At 38.2% G+C, this 27,063-nt stretch overlaps 1 protein-coding gene across 15 annotated transcripts in view; it reads left to right on the top strand.

Annotated features, from left to right (window-relative positions):
* Positions 1-27,063, top strand: part of BMPR1B (bone morphogenetic protein receptor type 1B) — a 499,194-nt gene that overhangs the window by 320,489 nt on the left and 151,642 nt on the right. For all 15 annotated transcript variants that reach the window (XM_021100423.1, XM_021100409.1, XM_021100418.1 and 12 more), the window contains 1 exon segment: positions 11,576-11,670. The gene's annotated coding sequence lies outside the window, so the exon portion shown is untranslated.

Genomic DNA, 27,063 nt, shown 5'->3' with positions numbered 1-27,063 from the left:
CGTTGCCGTGAGCTGTGGTGTAGGTTGCAGACGCGGCTCGGATCCCGCGTTGCTGTGGCTCTGGTGTAGGCCGGTGGCTACAACTCTGATTAGACCCCTAGCCTGGGAACCTCCATATGCCACAGGAGCGGCCCAAAGAAATAGCAAAAAGACAAAAAAAAAAAAAGGTGAGGTGGTGTCCTGAGTTCGAGTTGTTAGATTTACACACACCATTAAGAGCTGGACAGTTAGGTTATACCCCATCAACCTGGATCCCTTAATGCGGGGCATGTTTTGAGGTCCCTGTACTTCTCAAATACCCTTTCATATTCTTTACTGATGTGATTTAAGCATCAGGAATGAGTGGCATTGATGCTTGCTTTTCCAAAAATGAATATTCGCATGAAAGGGTTGTTTTGGTTTAATTGTGTCATACAAATTATCTTTGTAAGAAAACAAAAATGTGAGCAGGTTGATGACTGAATTGGCGTGGTGTTTGTTAACGTTATTTCATCTCTTTATTGGATCATGAAAGAAAGCTTGAGGGATAGTCTTTATCTTTACCTTTTCTGCTTTGCCCACTCCCCTAGTCAGCCCAGTTCCAGTTCTGATCTTGGTCAATGTGGGCTGAATACTAGAAAGAAGCAGATTAGAGGGAGAAGAAAAAAACCTCTCAAAGGGCATCTTGGGTGCAGTTTCACCTCCTCCAAAGCCTCCCGCAGCTGGACAGGCAGCTTCGGTTCATCTCCTCTTGGAAATGTATGTAACAGTATTCAGACCCACCAAAATACAGAAGTAAAATTCGATTTAAAATATTTGAATCTGGAGTTCCCGTCGTGGCGCAGTGGTTAACGAATCCGACTAGGAACCATGAGGTTGCGGGTTCGGACCCTGCCCCTGCTCAGTGGGTTAACCATCCGGCGTTGCCGTGAGCTGTGGTGTAGGTTGCAGACGCGGCTCGGATCCCGCGTTGCTGTGGCTCTGGCGTAGGCCGGTGGCTACAGCTCCGACTGGACCCCTAGCCTGGGAACCTCCATATGCCGCGAGAGCGGCCCAAGAAAATGGCAAAAAGACAAAAAAAAAAAAGAAAAAAAAAAAATTTGAATCTTTCTTCTTTACTCTTTAGTTATCTTTGGTACCATATTTCAAGAAAATTTGAGGCCCTGTCAAATAGGACAGCCATTCGAAACAAGCACATTTTATACGTGAACAAAAGGAGAGTAATTGGATTTCTCCATTTTTTGTTTAAATTGGTTTCCTTTATTTTCTTCCTATTTCCTTTCCTTTTTCTTCGAAAGAGGTTTTGCTTCAGAAAATGTGACATTACAGTGACTATTTACCTCTCTCAGCTTTACAAATTTACATCTTCTGTATCAAAGCAGATTCATCAAGGAGCAGTAAAATAAACCAGTGTTGTTTTTATTTTCTTTTAGGAATGATGAAACCGAACGTACATTCCTATTTTCACTGCCTATTGAATTTAATTAGTCAGTGATATTTTAGTGAGCTACTGTCATATGAGTAATGAGCAGTTAAAGAGGTCAGCTTAAGTGTGGTAGACAGGTGTTCTCTTCCCCCCTTTGGGCTGGTTTTTGCCGAATCCTTTGTGGCTGTGATTTCCCTTTATCCAGCCTAAGGAACGCTTGGAGTTAACTTGTTTTACCACGTCCCCTCGTCTTTCCTGCTCTCCTTATAGCTGAGGGACAGTTTCACAGTCACCTGTACTTTCCTCCTTCCTTGGAGAAGACATTTAGCCCTTTCTCAGAATGTCAGTTCCACTGTTCAATAAAATGCACTGTAATTTTTTCTAGAAATGTTCCATTAATTTAACATCACATTGCTAATTATGAACAAAAAGATCCTCGAATGAATTGTTCTTGGAAAAGCAACAAATATTGAGAGTTCAACTGTATCTTTATGGTGACAAAAAAAACCTTTGTTTCAAATGTGGGATAATCAGTCATCTGCCATCTGGGTATTAGAACCACTCAGAGTTTAATGGTATTAAACATTCTCATAAAGGTTCTTATTGTCACCTAGACAATCTAATTTCCATTTTTGAAGTGGTAGAAGGAAAATTTGAATGAGTGAATAAATTTAAGAAATAGATATTAAAGGTGTGTGATGATTTCAAGAACTATGTACTTTTTTAAAAGTAGAAAATGCTTGCAAATTATATTGCAAAAAAATTATACTGCAGACAGTTTTTGAGATTGTCCTTGGTGCTCTATAAATACGTGTGCCTTTAAGAAGAAACAAATGGAAATACTGAAGTGTAGCTGGGAACTCAGCTATTATTAATAAGCTTGAGGAGACATTTGTATAGTTTTATTATGAGTCCAGTTAGCATTATATAAGAACAACTTGATATCTTGAAGCTTTTCGCTCTGTATTATCACCTCATTTTCTTAAATGTAATTGAGCTTTATTATTGATTACAGGCATGTATGTTCAATACACTATGAATTTCAGAATAATTTCTATTTATAAATGATAAAATATTTAAGTTTAGTTTGGCATTAGTTGGTGAAATGTCAAAAGTTATAAAGGACATGCTTTGCTATCATTTTCCTGTTTGGCCTTTTTCTTCGTTTTAGTTTATATGCAACTTTGTTCTGGTCGAAAAGAACAAATGACCAGTTTATTAACTGTGCAGTCAAACCAATAATTGGTAAGTCCTTAAAATAAGCTGGCAGCAGTAAAGGTTAGTAGATGGTATTATTTTCCTGTGGGGTCTTGAGAGCCCAAAGTATTTTTTACTGGAGAACAAAGAGCCTTGGAGTTTAAAGTTAAGTGAGTCTGTATAGGATCTGCTTACAAAGGAAAAGCAAGAGGAAGACAGTCCATAGTTTGCTTCTCCCTGGACACATTGCAGAGCGTTTTCTCTCTCCTTAGTCATTTACACTGAGAGGTACATATTTCCTCAGGGCTTTTAAAAATGATGACAAGCTTGGGATATGCATATTTTCCTCGTACTCATTTGCCCCTAAGGAGTGTCTCATTCCTTAAGGTGTTGGATAGACTTGCAGTATTCATATCTGATTGAGTTGGTCAAAACATGTTTTAAGATCATTCATTTCTTAATTTTTTGCTTTTTCTTCACCTTTAACTTTAAGGAAGCATTAAAGCATTAAAATAAGTGGATTCTAATTTGAGTTTCTTTTTTGTCTCTTTAGGACCGCACCCACGGCATATGGAGGTTCCCAAGCTAGGGGTCCAATAAGAGCTGCAGCCACTGGCCTACACCAGAGCCACTGCAACGCGGGATCCAAGCCACGTCTGCAACCTTCATGGCAAGGCTGGATCCTTAACCCACTGAGCGAGGCCAGGGATCAAACCTGGACCTCATGAATGGTAGTCAGGTTCGTTGACCACTGAGCCCCGATGGGAACTCCAGAATTCGAGTTTCTTAACACTGATCTAATAGAATATTTTATTATTATCAAACTAGAAAATACTAGTATAGGTATTTATTGTAATACTGAACAGAGGATTAGCACATTTTGTTGTCACAATTTTTTTTTTTTTTTTTGGTCTTTTTGTCTTTTTAGGGCCGCATCCACAGCATATGGGAGGTTCCCAGGCTAGGGGTCAATCAGAGCTGGTAGTTTCCAGCCTATGCCAGAGCCACAGCCATGCCAGAAATGAGCTGTGTCTGCAACCTACACCATAGCTCATGGCAATGCTGGATCCTTAACCCAGTGAGTAAGGCCAGGGGTCGAACCCACATCCTCATGGATGCTAGTTGGGTTCACTAACCACTGAGCCATGATGGGAACGCCACATTTCCTTTACTAAAAATTCTATTAAAACTGCATAGGAATTAAAATTAAGTTATAGACTGAAACAGTATAATAAGTATTTCTAGTCCTTAATCTTTCATTTGTTTAGTTTTTTCATTTCTTTAGCTAACACGCGAGTGGCTGTAAATATGTCATGTGTAATTTGAAAATGTTTTAAGTTTTATTTGGTCCTAGAATTCTCTTAAATTGTATTTACTAGAAAGAGTAAATGGCCAAAAGGCCAATAAGCACATGAAAAGATCCTCAACATTATAAGTCATTAGGGAAATGGAAATTAAAACCACAATGAGATTCCACTTTATATTTACAAGTATTGCTGTAATAAAAAAGACATGATTATAGGTATTTGTAAGGATGTTGAGAAATTGAAACCCTCATACATTGCTAGCGGGAATTTAAATGGTATAGCCACTTTGGAAAAGCTTGACGGTTCTTTATGATGTTAAACATAAAATTACCATATTACTTAGCAGTTTTACTCCTGCTGTTTACCCAAGAAGAATGAAAACATGTTCACCCCAAAACTTGCACCAGAAAGTTCGTAGCAGCATTATTCATTATAGCTCAAAAGTGGAAACAACCCAAATATCCATCAGCTAATGAATGGATAAATAAAAAGCCTATCTTATACAATGAAGTATTATTCCACAATAAGAAGAAATGAAATACTGATACCCAGTGCTGTACTAATATTACACTCATTTTATTGATGAAGAAACCAAAGTCATACAACTTTCAAAGTAACTTGACAAAGATGAAAACTCAATTTGGCTTGACTTCAGAATGCTCACTTAACCTCTGTCCTGTGATGAGTTATTGTTAGTGGTTTTAAACCATCCCTCGCTCTGTTTTTCTTTTCCTCATGGCCATACTTTTTGAAAGAGCGATCTTATCCCAGGTCTCACTTTGCTTCCTCCTCCAATGGGAATAACTCAGCCACTAGTGCTCTATTTGTTTCTTTTTAAACTCCTGCCTTGCTGAAACATAATTCATGGCATAAAGTGTAGTCTTGTACAGTGTGTAATTCAGAGATGTTTAGTATCACAGTGCCTCTGCATGTTGTGTATAATGGGCTCTTTTTAGTCGCTTTCACATTGGGTGTTTCCGTGGCATTTGGCATTGCTGACCACTCCCTCATGAGTGCTCCAACTGTTTTCATTTTCTCATTCTCTTCCTACTTACATTCATGGGTTTTACAATCTTTGTGGGCTTATCTTCCTTGACCCATCTTTTAAATGTTGGTTTGGGCTTATTTCTCATTCCTGAGAGACCTTGTGAGTTCAGGAGCCACCTGGCGTTGGGACATGCATCACGGACCTCTATTTGCTATTTACGTGACACATTTATTGTGCATTTATCGTGTGCCAGGCTCAGTTTAGGCCCTTGAAATGTAAGCTGTCATTGAACTTACATCCTGTTGGAAAGAGACAAGCAAAAAATAGTCAAATAATGAATGTGCCATTTTAAATTGTACGGTAGTGGTAGGCTTCCCCGAAAGGGGGCCTTGGAAGAGAGACTTGAAGGAGCCGAAGCGGAGTCCTAGCCATGAAACTCTGTGCAAGAAGAGCATCCCAGAGCAGAGAGAGCAAATAGAAGGACACCAAGGTAAACTTGTCAGACATACTTAAAGAATACTGGGAGGACAAGGAGGCTGGAGGTAAGAAGATGAGCGGCCCTGTGGTTGCTGTCAGAGACATAATGAGGTGGCAGATGGAATAAGGATTTGTAGACGAATCTAAGGCTCTTGGCTTTTGCTCTGAGTAACATGGGGAAGCATGAGTAGGATCTGAATGATCTTTGTAAATGACCACTTTGATTTCTGTGTAGAGAATAAACTATCTGATGACAAGATTTGGAGCAGAAAGTCGTGATGGAAGGCTGCTGAATTAATGTAGACCTCGTCATTCCTGTGTTAGAGATAGTACGCCTAAGTGCCTATTGAACATACTCACTTGTCTGTAACACAGATACCCTCAAGTTTATTGCACCTAAAAGTAATTCCATCTTTTCTTCCCAGTTTCTGGTTTCAAAGTTGTTCACTCTTTCTGTAACCTCTGTGTTGGGGAAAACCCAGCTACCAAAGACAGGAGCCACCTTTGACTTCTTAAAAAAAGACTCTGTTTTTTGTTTTTGTTTTTAAAGAGCAGTTTAAGGTTCACAGCAAAAATTGAAAGTATGGAAATTTCTGGTTATGTGCCTTGTCCCCACATATGTATAGACCCCTCCATCAACAGCCTTACCCGCCACAGTGGTACATTTGTTATAATTGAGCCTGCCTAGACACAGCATAGTCACTCAGTGTTCATAGATGACAGTTCATTCTTAGGGTTGTGTATTCTGTGGATTTGAGCAAATGTATAGGAACATGTTTCCATTATTATAACATCATAGAGTATTTTCATTGCCCTGAAAATCCTGTGTTCCACCTTGTCATCTTTCTACCCACAACTCCTGATGTTTTTACTGTCTTTATAGTTTTATCTTTTCCAGAATGTCATGTAGTTGTTATCATTCAGTATACAGCCTTTTTAGGTTGGCTTCTTTCACTTAATAATATGCGTTTAAGTTTCATTCATGTCTTTTCATGGCTTGATAGCCAATGTTTAAGTGCTATATAATGTTCCATTGTCTACATGTACCACAGTTTATTTATCCATTCACCTGCTGAAGTACCTTTTGGTTGCTTTATTACAACCAAAGCCTCTATTGCAGTCTGTAAGCTTGTATTACAATCTGTGTTTTGTGTAGATGTAAGTTTTCAACTCCTTTGGGTAAGTGATGGGTACAATTGCTGGATCACGTGGTAAGAGTATGTTTAGTTTTGTGGGAAACCACAAATCTGTCTTGGAGAGTGGCTGGATCATTTTGGATTCCCACCAGCAACAAAGGTCAGAGATCCTCTTTCACGTCCTTGGCAGTATTTGGTGTTGTCAGTGTTAAGATTTTGGTCATTTTGATAGATGTAAAATGGAATGGCATATCATGGTTTTAATTTGCTTTTCCTTGATGACCTGAGCTGGAGCATTTTCCATTTGCTTATTTGCTTTTCTGTTTATCCTCTCTGGTGAGGGGTCTAAGGTCTTTGGCCCATTTTTATTTTGAGTTTAAGAGTTCTTTGTATATTGTAACAGTCCTTCATTAGCTGTTTTCTGCAAATATTTTCTCCCTGTCTGTGGCTTGTATTCTCACTCTCTTGATACTATCTTTCTCAGAGTAGAGGTTATTAATTTTAATGAAGTTTGGCTTATCAGTTACATCTTTCATGGGTCATGCTTTTGGTCTTGTATCTAAAAAGTCATCCCTATATCCAAGATTATGTGGGTTTTCTCCTGCGTTATCTTCTGGGAGTTTATAGTTGTGCATTTTGCATGCACACCTGTGATCTAATTTTAGTTAACTTTTGTGAAGAATGTTAAGGTCTGTGTACAGATTGCTTTTTTTTTTTTTTTTTTTTTTTTTGCTTATGGATTTCTAGTTGTTCTGGCACCACTTTTTTTTTTGGAATGTTAAAAAAAATTTTTTAATATAGTTGATTTACAGTGTTGTGTCAATTTCTGCTATACAGCATAGTGACTGAGTCATATATATATATATATATACACACATTCTTTTCCTCGTATTATCTTCTACCATGGTCTATACCATGAGATTGGAGATAGTTTCCTGTGCTGTGCAGTAGGAGCCCATTGCTTATCCATTCCAAATGTAATAGTTTGCATCTGCCCACTCCAGACTTCCTGTCCATCCCATTCCCTTCTCTTCCCCCGCTGCCGCTACCGGCAACCTCAAGTTTCTTCTCTATGTCTGGGAGTCTGTTTCTGTTTTGTAGATGGGTTCATTTGGAGCATAGTTTTTTGGAAATACTGTCTTGGCTTCGTTATGTTGTCAAAGATTAGTGGACTCTATTTATGGGAGTCTATTTCTGGGCTCTCGATTTATTTGTCTGTTCTTTCTCTGATACCACACTGTCCTGATTACTACAGCTTTATAGCAAGTCTTGATGTCAAGTAGTGTCAGTATTCCAACTTGGTCTTCAATGTTGTATTGTCTATTCTAGGTCTTTTGCCTCTCCATGTAAACTTTTTTTTTTTTTTTTTTTTTTTTTTTGTCTTTTGTCTTTTTGTTGTTGTTGTTGCTATTTCTTGGGCCGCTCCCGTGGCATATGGAGGTTCCCAGGCTAGGGGTTGAATCGGAGCTGTAGCCACCCGCCTACGCCAGAGCCACAGCAACGCGGGATCCGAGCCGCGTCTGCAACCTACACCACAGCTCACGGCAACGCCGGATCGTTAACCCACTGAGCAAGGGCAGGGACCGAACCCGCAACCTCATGGTTCCTAGTCGGATTCGTTAACCACTGCGCCACGACGGGAACTCCCATGTAAACTTTAATACAGATTCATTAATGTCCAGAAAATAATTTGCTGAAATTTTGGTTGGAATTGCATTGAATCTTTAGATAAATTTTGAAAGAACTGATTTTTTTTGTCAATATTGTCTAAATACCTTTCACTCTTTATGCATTATAACCCTTCAGTCAAAGCAAAGGCAAAACCCTTTAAGTTATTATTTATAGGGCATATTAATTATTTTCATTTTGTCCACTGATTTCCACTGATTAATTTCTTCTTGCTACCCTTTAAATCTCAATATTAAAATTCTGGTCGTTCCTCCAGAAAAATGTAGGATAAGACTCTTATGTTTCTTTCTGACTTGGTGAGGGCACTGCTTAGTCCATTTTCTGGCCTGGCCTGGGCTGCCTCTACCTTTTATTTAAGTAGCTGATAGAAGGCAGTATGTGGTACTACAGTCTAGTAGGACAGATTTTGGCTTGAATCCTAGATCTACTGTTTATTAGTTATAAGACTTCAGACAAGCCGCTTAATAACTTCAAGCCTCTTCCTCTTTCTCTTGAAAAAAGTGAAAGCATACCCAATCTGTCAGGGTTATTTTGAGTGTTTAGAGATAATACTTTTAAAGCCTCTGTTAGGCAATAATCACTCAATAAAAAATAATATTCCTCTTAGGCCACATACTTCAGGAAGACAAGAGACTAAAGTCCGTCATTTTCATTAAGGCCCTATCTTTTCGTTGTAGAGTTTTATGGGTTTTGCCAGATGTGTAATGTTATGTATTTACCATTATAGTATCAACAGCAACAACAACATAGCTTCACTGCCCTGAAATTTCCTGTGCTACCCTTACTTATCCTCCCTTCCCACCCAAACCCCTGGCAACCACTGATTTTTGTACTGTCTCTGTAGTTTTGTCCAAATGTCATATAGTTGGAATCACACGTAGCTAGCCTTCTCTCACTTTGCAATTGAATGGATAGTTTTAATGGAGTCAGTATCCAGATTCTTAACTTCTGGATTAAACTCTTTAATTAACATTAACAAAGAGCAGTGCTTTAGTCACAAGTCTTTCTCTTACTTTACCAAAGAAAGTCACATCCTCATCCATCCCAAATCATACGATAGTGCGTTGTCCTGGGGTCGTAGAAAACTTAAGAATTAAAAAATGTTAATTAGTGCCTTAAATTTTTATTGTAGAGAAGTATGATAGAGTGAAAAATGGAAGACTTTTAATTACAAAATACGTAAGAATTCGTTGAGGAAATGAGATGGAAATGAGGCTGAGAAAATAGTAATGTAAAATTTTCAGCTGTTGAAAGGAGAGTCTATTCATATACTTTTTAAAATGGATAATGATTTTACTACCTCGGATTTAGTCTATTGAGCATTCTTAAACTAGTTGCTATAAATTTTATTTTAAAATGTCAATATTTCCAGTAGGGTGGAAAGTAAGTTATTTTAAGTACGTATTTTACCACAGGTGAAAAATTTTAGATGTTAACTTGGTAATGTGTGAGTGGTTATGTATTTTTTCAAAATTCTTTTAAGAGTCTGTGAATAAAAATAGTTGAAGGCTCCTAGCCTACTGTATAAATCTCAAATTTTTTAACCACACACATGAAACCCTTCATCACCTTTCTCCTTCTATCCCTTTAAAAATTTTTTTTAAAAACTATTTCCTGCTTCACATTCTGCGTACCAGCAAGAAAGAACTTGGAAGTTCCCTGTGATGCTTCTCCCTGCCTCCTTGTGTTTATTATGTTATCTTTTCCCTTTACCTCACTGCTGTCAACTCTCTAAGATACGGAAAGCCTGGTTTGAGGAATGGTCTGTGCCCCCCACTTCATACTGGCTCCTGTGATCGGGCTCCGTACCCCCTTTGTGGCCCTCCTAGTTTATATCACTGTACTAACACGTTGTGTTGTCCTTAGCTTTTTTTTTTCCTATGCAGTTGGACTTCAGGAACTTTTGAGTAGGAACTGTGTTTCATCTTTGGCTCCTCTGCATCTAACTGTGTACTTCTTCTGGCATTAAGTTAATTTATTGGGCAAATGTTGATTGTGGAATGAATCAAGGAAAGGTAGATTTCAACTGTTAGAAAGTTAATTCTCCTACATAACTTTATTTTTTTTGGGGGGTGGAATCTATTAAACTGTTAAAAGCTATTTTTGGCTTTATGCTCATTTTTCTGGCTGTCCTATTGCCCTTACTGATAAGGCTTTCAGTAGCATGTCGTATGAAAATCAAATTTTGACCCTAAAAATGAGTTTAAGAACCATTCTTGTAATAGAGCACAGCATTGTAAGCAATAGGCAAGGACTTCTGGCTTTGACTCTGTTGCAACTTCCCATGTGATTGTGGGTAAATTATCTGGCCAGGGGGTCATTTTCTCATCTCTTAAATGAGTAGGAGACCTGATTGTTTCTTAAGTTTCCTTTATTCTTGATTTACTCTGGAGAGGACATTTCAATAAAACAAGCATATGATTATTCTTGCCAACAATTAAAAAAAAAGATGATTTATGTTCTAATCATGCATACTGTGGGCATTATACATGGTATCTGTAGGTAATGCTGACCTTGTCCATATCACCTACAAAACTGTATAGTCATGGCTTAGATTTTATCCTTAATTTTTTAAAAAAAAGTAAAGGTAAAATAATACAGATTGTTATGATTGAAAACCTAGATTTAATATAATATGTTGATTTATATAATTTCCAGATTATATTTTAGCTGCTTTCACCACATACATAATTTGCTCTGATTAATATTTTCCTTTCCAGTGCCCTTCTGTCATTCTGGCCATGAATTTATTTATGTCGAAGCATTTCTTCATGACCAGTTACTCAGTCACTGCAGCCTTGTTCAATGAGAAGCAATATTGAAAACAATTACAAAACTGCTTTCCTACATTTTATGATCTCTCATAATATGCCGTAGTTCACTTTCATAAAGCTTTTGCAAAAGGTTTGAAATTATGTTTAACCCAAAAAAAGGCAGTATTTCCTTTCTTGGCCTCCCCTCCTCCCAGCCCCTCTTTTCTCCACCTGCTTGAGGAAAACTGTATTTCTTCAAACCTCATAATTGCCCTTCTGTGCCTGATTTGGGCCTCAGGAAAGGCCCGTAGCATCTGTAAAGCTGGCAGCAAAATGGTATTTCCAGGCAGGCACAGGGTTGCTGGGTAGTGAGCCAATCCACAGCTTTGTCTGAGCAGCTGAGAACTTTGCCGGCGTGTTACCGCGGTGTTCAGTAACACAGACCTGTGCCATGAGCAAGTAAAGCACTGAGCAAGTGTCAGGGTCAATATTTATAGACCACGACGTAGCTGCCTGGTGGAGAGAGCAACACGCACACAGAGGGCAAGGGAAGAAAGACTGCCGTGGAGGGAACTTTAATTGCCAATTGCTTTCTTTCTTAAACAATTCTTTTTAATTGTCAGGTTCCAACTTCTGCTGAATCACAACCAGTTGTCCCTGAGCTATGACAAGAGAGGAAACAAAAAGTTAAAGGAGCAAGCCTGCCATACACCAGAAGGTAAGTCATCAGCCGGTTCACTCTCGCTTTTCCTCGTAAACTCCATCTCCCCGTTGGCTGCTCTCCATCGGTAAGCAAAGGGCTGGGTGGCACGTTCAAGCTGATCAGGAGGGGCTGCCCGCTGGGTGAGAGTGTTCTTGGTGGCAGTGGAGTTTCGTGTTCTGCTCTTCGGAATGCTGTGCGCCTTCATAATGCACTTGAGTGACATGGGAAGGGCTCTTGAGTGCTCATGTCATGTTTTGTCCTATCAGTAGATTTTTGATGCTTTCATTCTGTCAGACGTGAAGTCTTTTGATGGGTGACTTCTTGTTTGCCTTCATGGTGGTCTTAAAACATGAATATGGGTAATTTTGTCATGGAGAGTGGTCCAGAAATGGAATAGGGGAGACGTTCAGATGAATGTGGAAAGACGGTGTGGACGTCAAAATGTGCAGGCGGTGAATGCGAGCGACATAGGTTCTTAGTAAAAGTCAACGTCCGCTTAAAAAAATAAGTGTCGTTGTTTTACAGTAGTATGTCTGCTGTACAGCAGCGTGACCCAGTTACCCATGTATCTTCTTTTCGACTACGGTCTGCCATGGAATTTGAATCCCGTTCCTTCTGCTATACAGCAGGACCTTGTGGTTTACCCATCCTTCATATGATAGTTTGCCTCTGCTAGTCCCAAACGCCCAGTCCTTCCCCTCCCCACCTCCCTCCCTCTTAGGCCAGTGTGCATTTGGCAGTGCAGGAAAGTGAGGTGAAGACCGCTTTCGGGAATAGAAGCAGGAGTGCTGAAAAGTAGGAATCGTCGTCTTAATCCGAGGTGCAAAAGGACCCAGCATTTAGGAGAATGTCTCTGCTTGTCCAAGTGACTTGCTGCGTTGGTTCCTCGCAAAATGCGATACTGTACTAAAGACACTAAATTAACATCTCTTGCTCCACATCAGTGGTTTGTTCCTTTCATCACAGGTAGCGCTTGGACACATGCTCTGTGTGTCCACAGTGCTGTCGTGTGTTCATTTATCATCTCCGTTTTGCATATTCCGGATTGATGTTAGAGGCAGTGGTGCCGAAGGGAACAGAAAGAGACGGTTTTCTGTGTTGCCTGATGTACAACACCCATGATAGTTATGTACTTAAGTATTTTGTCTGCTACATGTATATAGTGGTTTGCTGTAGGTGTGGCATTAATGAGATGAAACTTAGCTACTGACAGAGTCATAGTTTGTTGTGGTGGTATTTTAATTGTGGAAGATATGCATTGATAGTTAACATTTTTAGGCCGAGTTATAGATGATAATGATAGTTCCAAAGGATTTTCTGTGTCACCTATCTAAGTGAAAACCAAAAATGATAGGAAAGCTGCCGTAGGCCTTAAACTGTAGGCCAATAGAGAGAAAAGTTAAAGCGAATACTCAGGCATAAGTTTTGTACTACGGTTAATATTCAGGAACCAGCTCATTCTAAAATGGAATAAACCATGTCCAAAACGGTAGGTGGAGGAGGTCTGAATGCAAAGTGAGTATCTTCAGATGAGGCCAGTAGTTGTAGAGTATCACTGTTGTTGAATCACATACGATTTTTTAAATAATGCAAAAGGTTTTAGAATTTATTAATTCAGGTGTGCTTCAAGGCTACTCTGATATCCAAATTCAAACTGTCTTTTAACATTCATTTAATGCTTGTGTAAGCCTCTGCATCAAGCATTTTCTGTGTACTTTTTCAAGTACTGCCTACCAGTTTATTAATGGGTTTGATTTAGATTTTTGACAACAGTATATTCATTTTGCAAATGTAGCCATGGTTGATCTAGAATGGGCATTTCTCAATTAAATTTTTCTTTGCTACGGCCTTTGGGTAATATCTCATGATCAAGATTGTAATTTCAGGTCTTTATTTAATATATTTTATTCGTTCACTTTATATACTGCATAAATAACATGATATTTAATCAATGATAATTGGTTTATGATGTCTTGAATATTTTGTTCTGTTTTTATTGGTTCTGGTATCTAGTTTCTGAAGTACCCTGTGGAAACTTTGGTCAGAGAACAACCTAGTAAAACTACTATAATAACAGTAAAGTTTTCCCTCTGATCAAGAGAGGAAATAGAAAATTGTGATATTGGTTGATAATGACTAAGATGGGGTATATTTTGGTTGTAGGCTGGTTGAGCATTTTAAAACTTGGAACTCCGTCTCAACGTTATTTTTGACTTTAATGTCAACCCTGACACTGGTTATTTATCATATTTATAAATAATATTTCGTATGTAGACAGATGATAAAAATGGATAGGGGATCTTCTGTATCACATTTTAACTGTCTGTTGGAGTAAGACGAGTGAATTGAGCCTGAAGTGTTCATGTTAACCTCCCAGTGGGTCTCGGTGCTGTGCTCTCACTTGATCTGTGCTCGGTCCACATGTGATACTGCCCTTAAGAGTGACAGCCTCCCCACCCTGATGATTCCTGCACTTTGCTGCTAAAGCCTTCCCATCCCTGGGTCTCCGCTGCTCCCAGGTAAATAAAGGTCAGGCATCTTGGCACAATGAGTCTCTTTTTGATCCAGCTGCTAATTTTGTTCTGTATTCATCTTCTACTGTTCCATCTGGACTGTTTTCCACATTTCTCCTTTCTCTACCCACAGGCGTGTTCTTGTTCCCTCTGTTTTATGCTCCAGCATTATTGAATATATGTGTTTCTCAAAACAATCCATACAGATTTACTCCTTTCTGGGGTTGTTTGTTGCTCCCGCCTTCTTTTTTTTTTTTATTGCATAATGAATTTTATTTATAGGTGTACAGCAATCATCACAACCAAATTTTACAGCATTTCTATCCCAAACCCTCACTGTATCTCCCCACCCCCCAACCTGTCTCATTTGGAAACTGTAAGTTTTTCAAAGTCCGTGAGTCAGTATCTGTTCTGCAAAGAAGTTCAGTGTGTCCTTTTTTTAGATTGCACATGTCAGTGATAGCATTGGATGTTGGTGTCTCATTGTCTGGCTGACTTCACTTAGCAGGATGATTTCTAGGTCCATCCATGTTGCTAAAAATGCTGTCATTTCTTTGCTTTTAATGGCTGAGTAATGTTCCATTGTGTATATGTACCACATCTTCTTGATCCACTCCTCTGTCGATGGGCATTTAGGTTGTTTCCATGTCTTGGCTATTGTTTATAGTGCTGCAATGAACATTGGCGTACACGAGTCTTTTCAAGTCATGGTTTTCTTTGAATAGATGCCTAGGAGTGGGATTGCTAGATCAAATGGTAGTTCTAGTTTTAGTTTTCTGAGGCATCTCCATACTGTTTTCCACAGTGGTTGCACCAATTTACAATCCTACCAACAGTATAGTAGGGTTCCTTTTTCTCCACACCCTCTCTAGCACTTATTGTTTGTAGACTTTTTGACAATGGTCATTCTGGCTGGTGTAAGGTGGTACCTAATAATGGTCTTGATTTGCATTTCTCTAATGATGAGTGATGTTGAATATCTTTTCATGTGTTTTTTGGCCATCTGCATGTCTTCTTTGGGTTGCTCCCTCTATCTTGAAAAACTCTCTGCCAGGTCTTTGTGTTTCAGCCTTCCGAAATGCCCCACTGGTCCACTGTCAGCCTCTGTGGTTTGGCCTCCTGTATAGACCATTGTCACAGCACTTTTGCAAGTCTGATGACACAGTGTTTCTGTGTTCCCATATGAGTTTGTGAGGTAATTGTAGCCAGGTTTTAAAATTTATACTTTTATGTTCATCTAAGACCTAGCATAAAACAGGTACTCAAGAACTTGGCCTAAAGAAAAACTTTGTCATATTTATTTTAAGCTCCCTTTTAAATTTTTTTTTAAAACTTTTTTTGTCTTTTTAGGGCTGCACCCATGGCATATGGAAGTTCCCAGGCTAGGGGTTGAATGAGCACATACAGCCACAGCAATGTGGGATCCAAGCCTCACCTGCAACCCACACTGCAGATCACAGCAAAGTCAGATCCTTAACTCACTGAGTTGGGTTCATACTAGTTGGGTTCATTACCACTGAGCCACAGTGGGAACTCCTAAACCCACTGTTAGAGTTTTTATTTTTATATTTTAAAACTTTAATTGGATTGAAGAAGAGCCCCTTAAGTAGTTGGTAAATCTTTTAAAACTATAATAATACTTTAAAAAGTTACTTTCTACCAGGAGTTATAGTGGTGTGTGCTCATGCAAGTAGATATTTATTAAAGTCATAAACTATTTGAATGACAAAAGTTCAGAATTATACTGTTTAACACATTCGGATTCATGATATATAGCCTCCAGATGTTTAATTAACTTCATGAAATCTATCAAGAAAATCAGCTTGTCGCTACACCTGCATGCACTGCTATGATAAATTAAGTGATGCTTTAGCAAATTGAAGACAGTGTTACACCTTCAGAAAGATCCAGAGAGAATTTCAGGAGAGGATGGTCCATCCTCCTGTAATCTGAAGAATTACGGAGTGGAATGACTCCCCATGTTACAAGTAAAGTTACATCTCATAATTTTATTTCCTATTGTAGAGAAACTTACAGATTTAAGGAAGTAATAGAATATCATCGCTTCATTGTGACAGAGCATGATGGAGGATAATATGAGAAAAAGAATGTATGTGTCTGAATGGTTGGGTCACTTTGCTGTCTGGCAGAACCTGATGGAACACTGAAATCAACTATAATAAATTTTTAAAATTCTCATATTTTTAAGAAATTTTTAGGAAAGACAATACTTCATTTCAGCTGGAGGAAAAATTTCTCCTCAAAACAGAAATGTTGAAAGAAAAGGATGTCAATATTTAAAAAAGTGGTTGAGAAATAGCAGCTGTTGCTTTTAGTTCTGATTCTCAATAAATTTTTTTGTCTTTAATTGTGTTGTATTCCCCCCATCATGCATAAAAATATTTACTTTGTATAGGAAGGAAATAATTTGTACATATCAGAAACATAGTTAAAGCTTTGATACACAATTTAGAGTAATTCACAACTTTTCTTGCTTCGCTTATTTTTATTTCTCAGTGTGCTCTGCCAGTGGTTTCTACTACTGTTTAAGCCTTATAAACCTCCTCCAGCTATTGATACGATTTTTCTGTTTGTTTAACCTTGAGTTGTATCTGTCTCAGGAATGAAAACAAGATTGGTGTTTCCATAGGAAAATTTGGTAGCTTTTTAATATGCTTTAAAATGGACCATAATTCATTCTATAATTTCTCTTCAGATTGATTTTGCCCATGTAACCCTCTTGTAGTGAAATAGGTATGGATAAGGGGTCTTACCAAAGGATTATGGATAATACATTTTATGTATCTTGCTGGCATATCAAATAATATAAACATTATAAAACTGGAAGGGCAGGGGTTTCTATGGTCATGGACTTAGAAATGTAGCTTGTTCTAAGTAGCTTTTTTTAAGAGAAACCTCAGATTGCCTCAGTATTAGAAGATTATAGTAAAAACAAAAGCAAAAATTGCTGCTGCAGCCACCACCACCACCACCACCACCACAGTGAGGAGGTTGGAGTGAGGCACAAAGAATTCTGCCAAAACAATGAAGTATTTTATTATTGTTAGCAGCTTAGCTTGACAGTCAGTGTTTTTTCATAGGTATGCATGGCATAGGAGTCATAGAACATGAGAGGAGAAGAATGAATTAATCATGGAAATGGAACCTTCAAGCTATACTTAAACTTTTTTATTTTATAAAATATGGGCAAATATGTACACACTGGTAACATAACTTGCCAAACATCAGCTTTTAAAGTAGCTAGCTAAGATTTTGATTAAAAAAAAAAAAAAAGGCTTATAAGGCCAGTATTTTATCACTGTGCTTTTCCTATTTGTAATTGCTCTTTTTATTCTGTGTATTACATGTAAAGCTTAATTTGTTGTAACTCTGCTTTTTGTATTGTATTAGACTCGTTTCCATTATTTCATAACTCCTGAAAATTAAAGCTAATAATTATATCTCCCAATTGAGAAGGAAGGCCTTTCCACATATAGTTAAAAATATAGGTATTTCTTTTTTAAGGACAGTTACCCTTTCTGGCTTTCCCGATTTCTCTCATTCTCTCTGGTAGTACACTTAGATGTATGCCCCATAATCATGCTCCTTTTTAAGTAGAACATGGAAGATAATCTCAAGCAAAAGACAGAAATTGCAGAATAATAATACTTGGATTATATCTAAGACCTTCCAATTGGGACTGTTTTTTGTGTTTTTTTTTTTTTTTTTTTTTGGTCTTTTTAGGGCCATACCCACAACATACAGAGGTTCCCAGGCTAGTGGTCGAATTGGAGCTACAGCTGCCGGCCTACACCATAGCTACAGCAACACAGGATCTGAGCCACATCTGTGACCTACACCACAGCTCACGTCATTGCCCGATCCCCAACCCCCTGAGCGAGGCCTGGGATCAAACCCACATCCTCACGGATCCGAGTCTGGTTTGTTAACCATTGAGCCGCGGAATGGAACTCCTGTTCTATAACTTCTTTCAAGATGCCTATTTATTTATAGCTGGAAGATTTTTGTGGGGTGCTCTTCTTTTTTTTTTTTTTTTTTTTTTTTGGTGTTTTTGCCTTTTCCGGGGCCGCTCCCACGGCATATGGAGGTTCCCAGGCTCAGGGTTGAATCGGAGCTGTAGCCACCAGCCCATGCCAGAGCCACAGCAACGCGGGATCCGAGCGGTGTCTGCAACCCGCACCACAGCTCATGGCAACGCCGGATCGTTAACCCACTGAGCAAGGGCAGGGACCGAACCCGCAACCTCATGGTTCCTAGTCGGATTCGTTAACCACTGTGCCACAATGGGAACTCCAGCTGGAAGATTTTTGAGTCGAACAAAAATCAAAGAATCAAATGTACTTTTCTAGATTATAGTGACTTCCTTCTAAGAGTCGTTTAAAAATGTAAATACTTAAATGGGCAGAGAGGAGCAAAACAAGCTTGTTTTGTACATTTCTTCTTCTTGTAAGACTTGGCTTCTCTGCTCCTGTCCCCACCAAACTCCCCAAGAAATTGGGGCTCTTTGGTTCCTTCCATTTCCATTAATATTAAGGGCCCTGGAAACACTCGCTTGTATATTTAAAGGTGAAAGAGTGGCTGAAGGTTGTTCTCCGCCTCAGCCTATGATTTCTATGCCTTCCTCTTTGCTCGCCTCAAAATTCCAGTGACCACCCCTACAGGCAGTGAAAAAAGTCTGAATGTCTTTTGTAAACATTTTCCTTTGGATGAATACTTTTTACTTCAAACATGTATTCCCTATCTTCCTAAAGTCTTGCTGGTTAAGAGATGTATTATTTTAAAATCTTTGCTAATATGATAGGGGGAAGTAATACTGTATTTCTGTTTTTAATTACTGGTAATCTTGAATCCGAGGGGGTTATTAGCATTTTATTCTTCATCATTTATCATTCATATACTTCTTATTTCCTCAGAGACTGTATTTCTCTTACTGGTTTAGATGAGGTTTTTTGTCTTTTTGCCTTTTCTAGGGCCGCTCCAGTGGCATATAGAAGTTTCCAGGCTAGGGGTCTCATCGGAGCTGTAGCCACCGGCCTACACTGGAGCCACAGCAACTTGGGATCCCAGCCGCATGTGTGACCTACACCACAGCTCAGGGCAATGCCGGATCCTTAACCCGCTGAGCAAGGCCAGGGATCAAATCCACAACCTCATGGTTCCTAGTTGTATTTGTTAACCACTGAGCCACGACAGGAACCCCGAGTTTTTTTTTTTTTTTTAATCGAAGAACTTTGATTCTTTAATGTCCTATTAAGATTGTAACTGTTTTCACAAGCTTTTGATTACTTTTAAATTTTGTTATGTGTAGTTTGAAATATGCGTGTTTGAAATATCTTTATTAAACTTGTCAATATTTTCTTCATCTCCTTTGAAACGTAGGCTCTTTACAATCTATAAATATGAAAACTATTTTTATATATTTTATGGTTTAACTTAATTCTGTGTTTCACAAGGAATTTATTGACGATGCAGTTCAGTACTTGGGTTGACTCATTAGTTCCCTTTCCCACTCTTTTCTGAAGTCACCTTTACCTTGTGCTCCAGTGGTGTAAACTTAAATCTTTGCGTCACCTCTAAATTTGTATGGCATTTAAAATTTTATCTCCAATGAATAAAAGTTCATGTTTCTTATTAAATAAGATTTAAGCATTGGAACATATAAGGGGGATTGGGACTTGGCATGTTCCTTGGAATTACTGTGGACAGGAGGCTGCATTTGTTACTTAGGTTAAAGCAGACATAATAAGAATATGAATCTGTGAGTGAGAAATAATGCATTAATAATAGTTGCCATTTATCAATGGTTTCTTGATAATATATCTGGCATTCTACCAAGAACTATAACTACATGATTTCATTAAATCCTTGTAACGGACCATTGAGTGACTTTGATTTTTTTCAGGATAAAGAAACTGAGACCCCAAGATGTAAAGCAGCATGATCAGCCTCTCAAAACAAACAAGTGATAGGGTTATGATTTAAACTCAGATCTGACCAAAGTCCATCTTTTAAGAAATTACAGCCAAATAGAGAATTTACACTTTTGCCATAAATGTTAAAAGGGGTCAGATGGCAAGAACTTGGCTCACCTGCCTCCATTTGTGAAAAAGTGAACTCAGGAACGCTGACTTTCGAAGCATAGAGTCAAGCCAGTGAAATCAGGGTTAAGAGGAGCCTTTTGTTGTTTGGGAGAGTCCTGATGCAGGATTCTCACGATGGGCAGAAATAACCCTTTCCTTTGAATCAGTGTAAAATCAGCTAAAAAAAAACTTTCTTAACTTTTTCAGATGGTAGTACCCCCATTGGTTTTATAACTTTCTTTCATTCCAAGCTGATGTGTTCAGTTCTCCCTCATATGTTTAAATCACAGCACCACTCCCTCTGCCACATAGCTGCTCAGCACCTCAGCAAGGACATTGGCCAGGGGCTGCTAAGTCAGCAGGGAGAGACCATTCCATTTGGTCCCTGTTGTTGTAACTACACATGTCGTTCAGGGAAGAAAGGAGCCTGCCTACCTGGCAGCCTTCACCATCATCTCTGATCGTCTCTATATGAAGCTACTCAGTTAGGAGACTCATAGTTGTTGCTTTGGTATTTAAAGCAGGAAAAGAAATTGTAGATAGTTTAGTATCATTAGAACTCAGCACTTAAAGCACTAATTGGTTACCTGAAATGTGTAAAAGGATCGCTTTACTTGTTATGAATGGACTTAACTCATAAATATAGTTTATGTTTGTGTATGTTGGAGGTGGGAATTCATATATAAAAGTTTATACAAAGACATCATTTGCCATCTTAGTTGTTTGTTATAATTTGGCCATCATGGAGTAATTTGTTTTCCTCTTTGATTCAAGGCAAACAATTTTGCCTTAAGATAATACAGGATTTTTATCTCCTTGCATTACTCTACCCTTTGTTGATACATGGGTGTGTCTGCTAAGATTTACAGTACAGGTTATTGGTTATTGGTTGTTGATGGCCCTCCCTTGAAAACTTGAAAATATATTGTAGCTTTAGTTAATAAACAGGTTATTCTTGTGCTATTACTTGCATTTAGTTGGTGTTTGTACCAATAGCTTTAAAAATTCTCAGTAGATTATTCATATTATTTTTCCTCTTCATTCATCTTTTTTAGTTTCCTGTTTTATTTAAAGATAATTAGAACTGCACGCTGCAGAGTTCTAACATAATTCCATATATGATTTCATACATTTATTGTGCAGGTAAACACTGGCTTTTTCTATACATAAAAGTTATTTCATTGAGACTTTTCCATTTCTCTCTATACCACTTTAAACTTCGACAGTAAATTAATATATCATCATTCACAGTAGTAGTTTAGCTTACTAACCTTGAAATTTATTTCTGTGTTTGTTATCAGAGGCTTGTTGGCAAATCAAACTTGACAATAATAGAGAAGGGAAGCATGATGACCCAGGACACACTGTTCTACTGAAGTAATTCACGCTTCTCTGAATGTGCAAAGCTTTTCGTTTGTTTTAAGTGAGCAAACACACAATGCATATATTCTTGTGAGTTACGCATTAATACTCCACATGTAATCTTTAAAATTATCATTGGTAGAAAGAGACAGTTGTTGAGAATTATTTTTTTCTTGTCCTGTTGTCATGTAAAGTAGATTGGTATAGCTTCCAAAGCGCAAGAGTGAGCTTGAAAAATGCTGAAGCCACGTGTTCTTAACTAGGGAAGCTGGTTTTTTTGGTCAATTAGAAGCTGACTTTTTTTTTTTTTTTTTAATGAAGTATAGTTAATTTACAATGTGTTAGTTTCTGGCGTTTAACAAGGTGATTGAGTTATATACGTATTCTTTTCCAGTATAGTTTCTTATAAGACATTGAATATAGTTCCCTGGGATCCTGAACCCACTGAGTGGGGCCCGGGACCAAACTGTAGATAATAGCATTGTCCTTTGCACTTCTATCCCATACTTACGGTAAGGCTGCTTATTTCTACATGCTGACCAGTTCAACAGACAGGTGGACCCGGCATGACTAGCACAGGTTCACCCATCCAGCCAAGCGCCACACAGGTCCCCTCTCTCTTTCCCACTTTGTCTCTTCACCCCCACCCTGCCTCCCCGCTCGTTACTCTCTTCCTTTGCCTGCTCCCGGGTACCCATCCTACCAAATTGTTACGGATTTTGACTTTCACATTTTCCTTATCTTCCATCTCCCACCTATTTCCCAATCTTCTCAGAAGAGTTTTTTGCACAATTCGAAGAAAAATCTTTCCAGTTTTAACAGAAATGTTAATGCCTGGAAGTAAGAAAAGCTTGTTTCATGGAATGTTAAAGTGCATTTAGTATATTACAGACTTTCTCTAAAGTCATTTACTCTCTGGTTTCATAGTGAATGGTGACTGGGTCAGCATTACGTGATGACTCTTTGTGTCTGTAAGAACAATCTCATTTAACCCTCACAGTATTTCTGGAAGGTGGTTATTACTATCCCTGTATTTAAGATGAAGAAATGGGAATTTGAGGTTAAACAATCAGGCCTATGGTCACACAGCTTGGAAAATAGAAGTTGTGGGATTGGAATCCAGTTCTTTCTGACTCTAAAAGCTTTACAGTATAATGTATGACTTTCTTTGAAAAGTCACTTTCCTACTCCTACACGTGTCTAAAGTTCGAGAAGTAGCACAGCTGTGCAGAGGGCTTCCTGTTGGAACAAAGGCCCAAACCAGAGGGCAGAAAGTTTATTCCTTACAAGGAAGATGAACCTCTGTTGATGTGCACAGACAGGAAGAACAAATCTGAATTTTAGTGTATTATTCTCGTCTCATCCCCTATTTTCTTCACTTTTGTAACTCTACCAGGGTTTATTTATGCAAAGAAATAACAAAATAAATAATCAGGAAAGTGTCTTCTTCCAAATAAATCCATGCCATGCTCTAAAATGATTTTGAGTAAGGTTATAGCTTCATCTGTAACCTATACACTCTTGATTTCAGGTGGACTCTTAATAGACTTTCTCATTAGTTATAAATCACACCTGGATGGCATGGTTTTTTTTTTTAGACACACCATTATAAAAACGGTTATTTTCAGATTATTTGGAGATGAGTTAGGTTGCTTATATAGATTAGCTTTTTACCTTTGCCCTGCTCTACTTTTCAAGAACTTTATTAAAAATTGTGTGGGGCAGGAAATGACATTCAAACAGATAGATTTTATTTTTAGTCTAGTTGAGAAATCTGTGTTGTTAAAAGATTGACTATGAAAGAAACTGTAGATAAAAATGACCTTTAGGAATTATTTTTTCCATGACTGTTCCAACCTGTATTTATAAGATGTGATTTAAGGTTATTGTGAATTTTAACTTCTGTTTTTAAAAGTTAGGCATTTTAAAAGCATTTTCACACCCAGTGTTCCTTTTGACCTTTTGCTCTCCAAAATGCTTTGAAGTGAATTAGATACATTTTATGCATGGAACAATTAACATGAAGGAAGGGGGGGTGAAAATCCCAGACTGCAAAAAGCAAAGTGTTTTGACCTTATTACCAGAATAGTTATTGAACTTGATTAGCTTAATTGCAATATATGAAATGTAAAGAAATGAGTAAGTATATGTTAACCCACGCCAGGCTGTAGTAGAAATAATGAGTAACAGGTGCAAGTCATTTAAGAAAAAAAAATTATGAGAGTGTTAATATTGAGAAAATTTTATACTTTTAATTTAGTTGTTTCTGAAACTGAGAAAGGAATTTAATATGATTATAGTGGCAGAACACCTGTATTGAGTTTGTGGAATTATATGGGAGTCAAGTTTGAGAACCACTGAATTATCACATAAAAACTCTTAATCAGTATATAGTGTAATAGTAATATTTTCCTCAAGATTTTCATAAGCTGTGCTGGTATGTCCATAAAGAGTTTATAAGGAATACAGTCCAGTTTAAATAAACTACTGAATGTTGTCTCACGCGCTATGGGGTAAAGTGATGACAGCATGACTGTGAAGAATTATATAAACCGTGTAAAATTCATAAGAATTTGAATGGAGTGACTTTATCAAATTGGTTTTCTTTTCCTGAAACTATATTTGTTCTCTCTTTCATCATCTGTAATGATGCAGTGGGGGCTTCAGCTTTAATGCATCCATCCATGGCAGGCATCACCAGCCCATCTATACTGTCTTCTTCTGAGTCCCGGTGAGCCCTGAATTTAAGTTGCCACTACAATCTGTGATTAGTTACTGTACGGAAGACTAAAATTGATCCTTCCCTCATTTTGTAATCAGAAACAAATTCTGTGTGGAAGAAAGAATTAACTATGAAAATCAATAATTTTTAAAATACTTAGAAAAGGATATATTTATTATTTAGGGTAAGATAATTTCAAACATAAACAGAGCAAACCATAAAAAGATTAATAAATTCAACGACATTGAAACTTACAAAGTATGTTCATCAAAGAATAAGATAGGCTGAAAACTGGTTTAGTGTGTAGAGTATATTGAAGATTCTATGACTTAATAAAAATTGTAAAATTGGCCAATATAAAAATGAACAGGAATTTCAAAAAGAAAAGCTCAGTGAATGTGTGAAAGCTTGCTAAGCCTCATTAATAATGAGACATGTAAGTTAAAAACTGGAGTGGGTAGGCAGTTTCATATCCATCATGTTGAAAATATGAGAGTCTGAAATATATCAAATGTTAGTTTGGAAGTGAAGCTGCAGGAACTCTCATACACTGTGCACAGGGAGTGTATTTGATACAACTGAATGGATACATTGAATTGAGCATGAGTATGCTCTTGCTCAGCAGTTCCACCCCTAGGAGTATATATGTTATAGAAATTCTTGCTCATAATGTAACTGAGCAGGGCCCTGTGGGGCTTCTGGGCACAAAGGCCTTTCTGTGTTCCCCATGTCTTGTTTTTATGTAATGGGCCTCATTCAGCCTCCATGACCTTTCCTAAGTTTCAAGGGGCAGGTTCAAACAGCTGCTAATCAGAGAAGAAAGGGGATGCAAAGACAAGGAACAATCAAGAAATAATAGTACGTTTTGGGGCAGGGTCCTGGTTCCCTCTCTAGGGATGGATACACATATGCCCTGCTCAGTTACAATATGCCTTAGGAAACAGGTAGCTGATTTTTCAGTCCAGTGTTGTGTAAAATGCAAACCAAATTTGGAAACAACAGAGAATAGAATGAATAAGTCGGGAAATATTTGAAGACAATGGAATTAGCGTAATGAAAATGAGTGAACCAGGATGACTCCCCCAAACTTAATTTTTTTTCATTCAACAAGTCACAGAAAATACAGCGTGATTCCAATTAGACAAACTTTGATTAGAGGCAAAACTGAGTAATATATTTTTGTGGAATCATTATATAATCAAACTGTAAAGAAAAGGAAAATACTGAAACAAAATCGAGAAGAAATTCCCATTGTGGCTCAGCAGTAATGAACCCTAGTATATGCAGGTTTGGTCCCTGCCCGCTCAGTGGGATAAGGATCCAGCGTTGCCGTGAGCTGTGGTTTAGTTTGCGGATGCGGCTCGAATCTGGCATTGCTGTGGCTGTGGTGTAAGGCGGCGGCTGCAGCTCTGATTTGACCCCTCGCCTAGGAATTTCCATATGCCTTGGGTTCGGCTCTGGGGAGAAAAAAAAAATTGAGGATATTGCATTACTAGTAGAAGGGGAGGAATTGGGTTCAGGGAGGAGCCCAAAGAGGTTGGATGATCCTTAAAAATTATATTTAAAAGTATTATTATTAACAGTGAAACAATTGATATGTTACTTTAAATAATGGAAATTTATTATCATAACATTGTATTCTAAAAATACAATTATGTAAAATGCACACGTATGACATATTTTATAATACAGTAAAAATAATCAGAGGAAAGGATTTCCTCTTCGTTTTCTTCTAAAAACCTTTTAAGTTTCAAACTAATTTTTATCCGAGAATGCTATTTGGCTTTTATGTAGGTACTTAGGAGTTTGAATTTTTCATAATTCATACTTGGTGTGACTTTTTTTTTTAACCTGTTGGCTCTAATATCCAGGACGGTTTATTATTTGTATTGATTTCTTACCCCATCATGGTTTTCTTCTGGTAATGTTGCTTTCCAGTGTTCCCTGTGTCTCACTAGTTTTTGCTCCTTTGTATATTCATATTTCTTCAGCTCACTGACTCCCATGTGTTCAACCACAGGACTTTGAGCCCTTTTTTCAAGTTTTTTTTCCTCCCTAAAGTATTTCTGGGGATGCTCAGGAATTTCCATTATTTGCTCCCACTCTGACCAGGCTACCTCTGTCCAACACCACTCTGGCCATTTCCAAAGCCACCTTTATTTATTTACTTTTAATCTTTTTTTTTTTTTTTTTTTTTCCTTTTTCGGTCTGCACCTGTGGCATACGGACATTCCCAGTCTAGGGGTCGAATCAGAGCAACGCCAGACTTGAGCTGCGTCTGTGGCCTACACCACAGTTCACGGCAATGATGGATCCTTAACTCAATGATCAAACCCACATCCTCATGGGTACGAGTTGGGTGCTTCACCTGCTGAGTCACAATGGAAATGCTCCAAAGCTGCCTTTTTTGAATCCCAGGCTGCCCTTCCTCAGCAGCGCCACCATCCTTAGAGCCCTCTTCCTCACAGCTGAGCCAGGCCCCTGCAGTCGGGAGGTGTTGCTACTTTAAATCACTGCTGTTCATCGCTATGCTCTAGATACTTTTCCCACCACTGTTGATGATGGCGATCTGTCCTTGGCCACTGGCATCTTTCTGTCTCTCCAGATTGTCTGCTTGTTCTAGGTTTAGGGGTGTGAGGTTCTGTCGAGACCCATTAATCCTCATTAATACTTGGATCCCGACAGTGTACACTCTGCTGCAAATTGAGAA

The sequence above is a fragment of the Sus scrofa genome, chromosome 8, assembly GCF_000003025.6.
Source record: "Sus scrofa isolate TJ Tabasco breed Duroc chromosome 8, Sscrofa11.1, whole genome shotgun sequence".
NCBI classification, from domain to species: domain Eukaryota; kingdom Metazoa; phylum Chordata; class Mammalia; order Artiodactyla; family Suidae; genus Sus; species Sus scrofa.
This window is presented reverse-complemented; position numbering and strand designations above follow the sequence as displayed.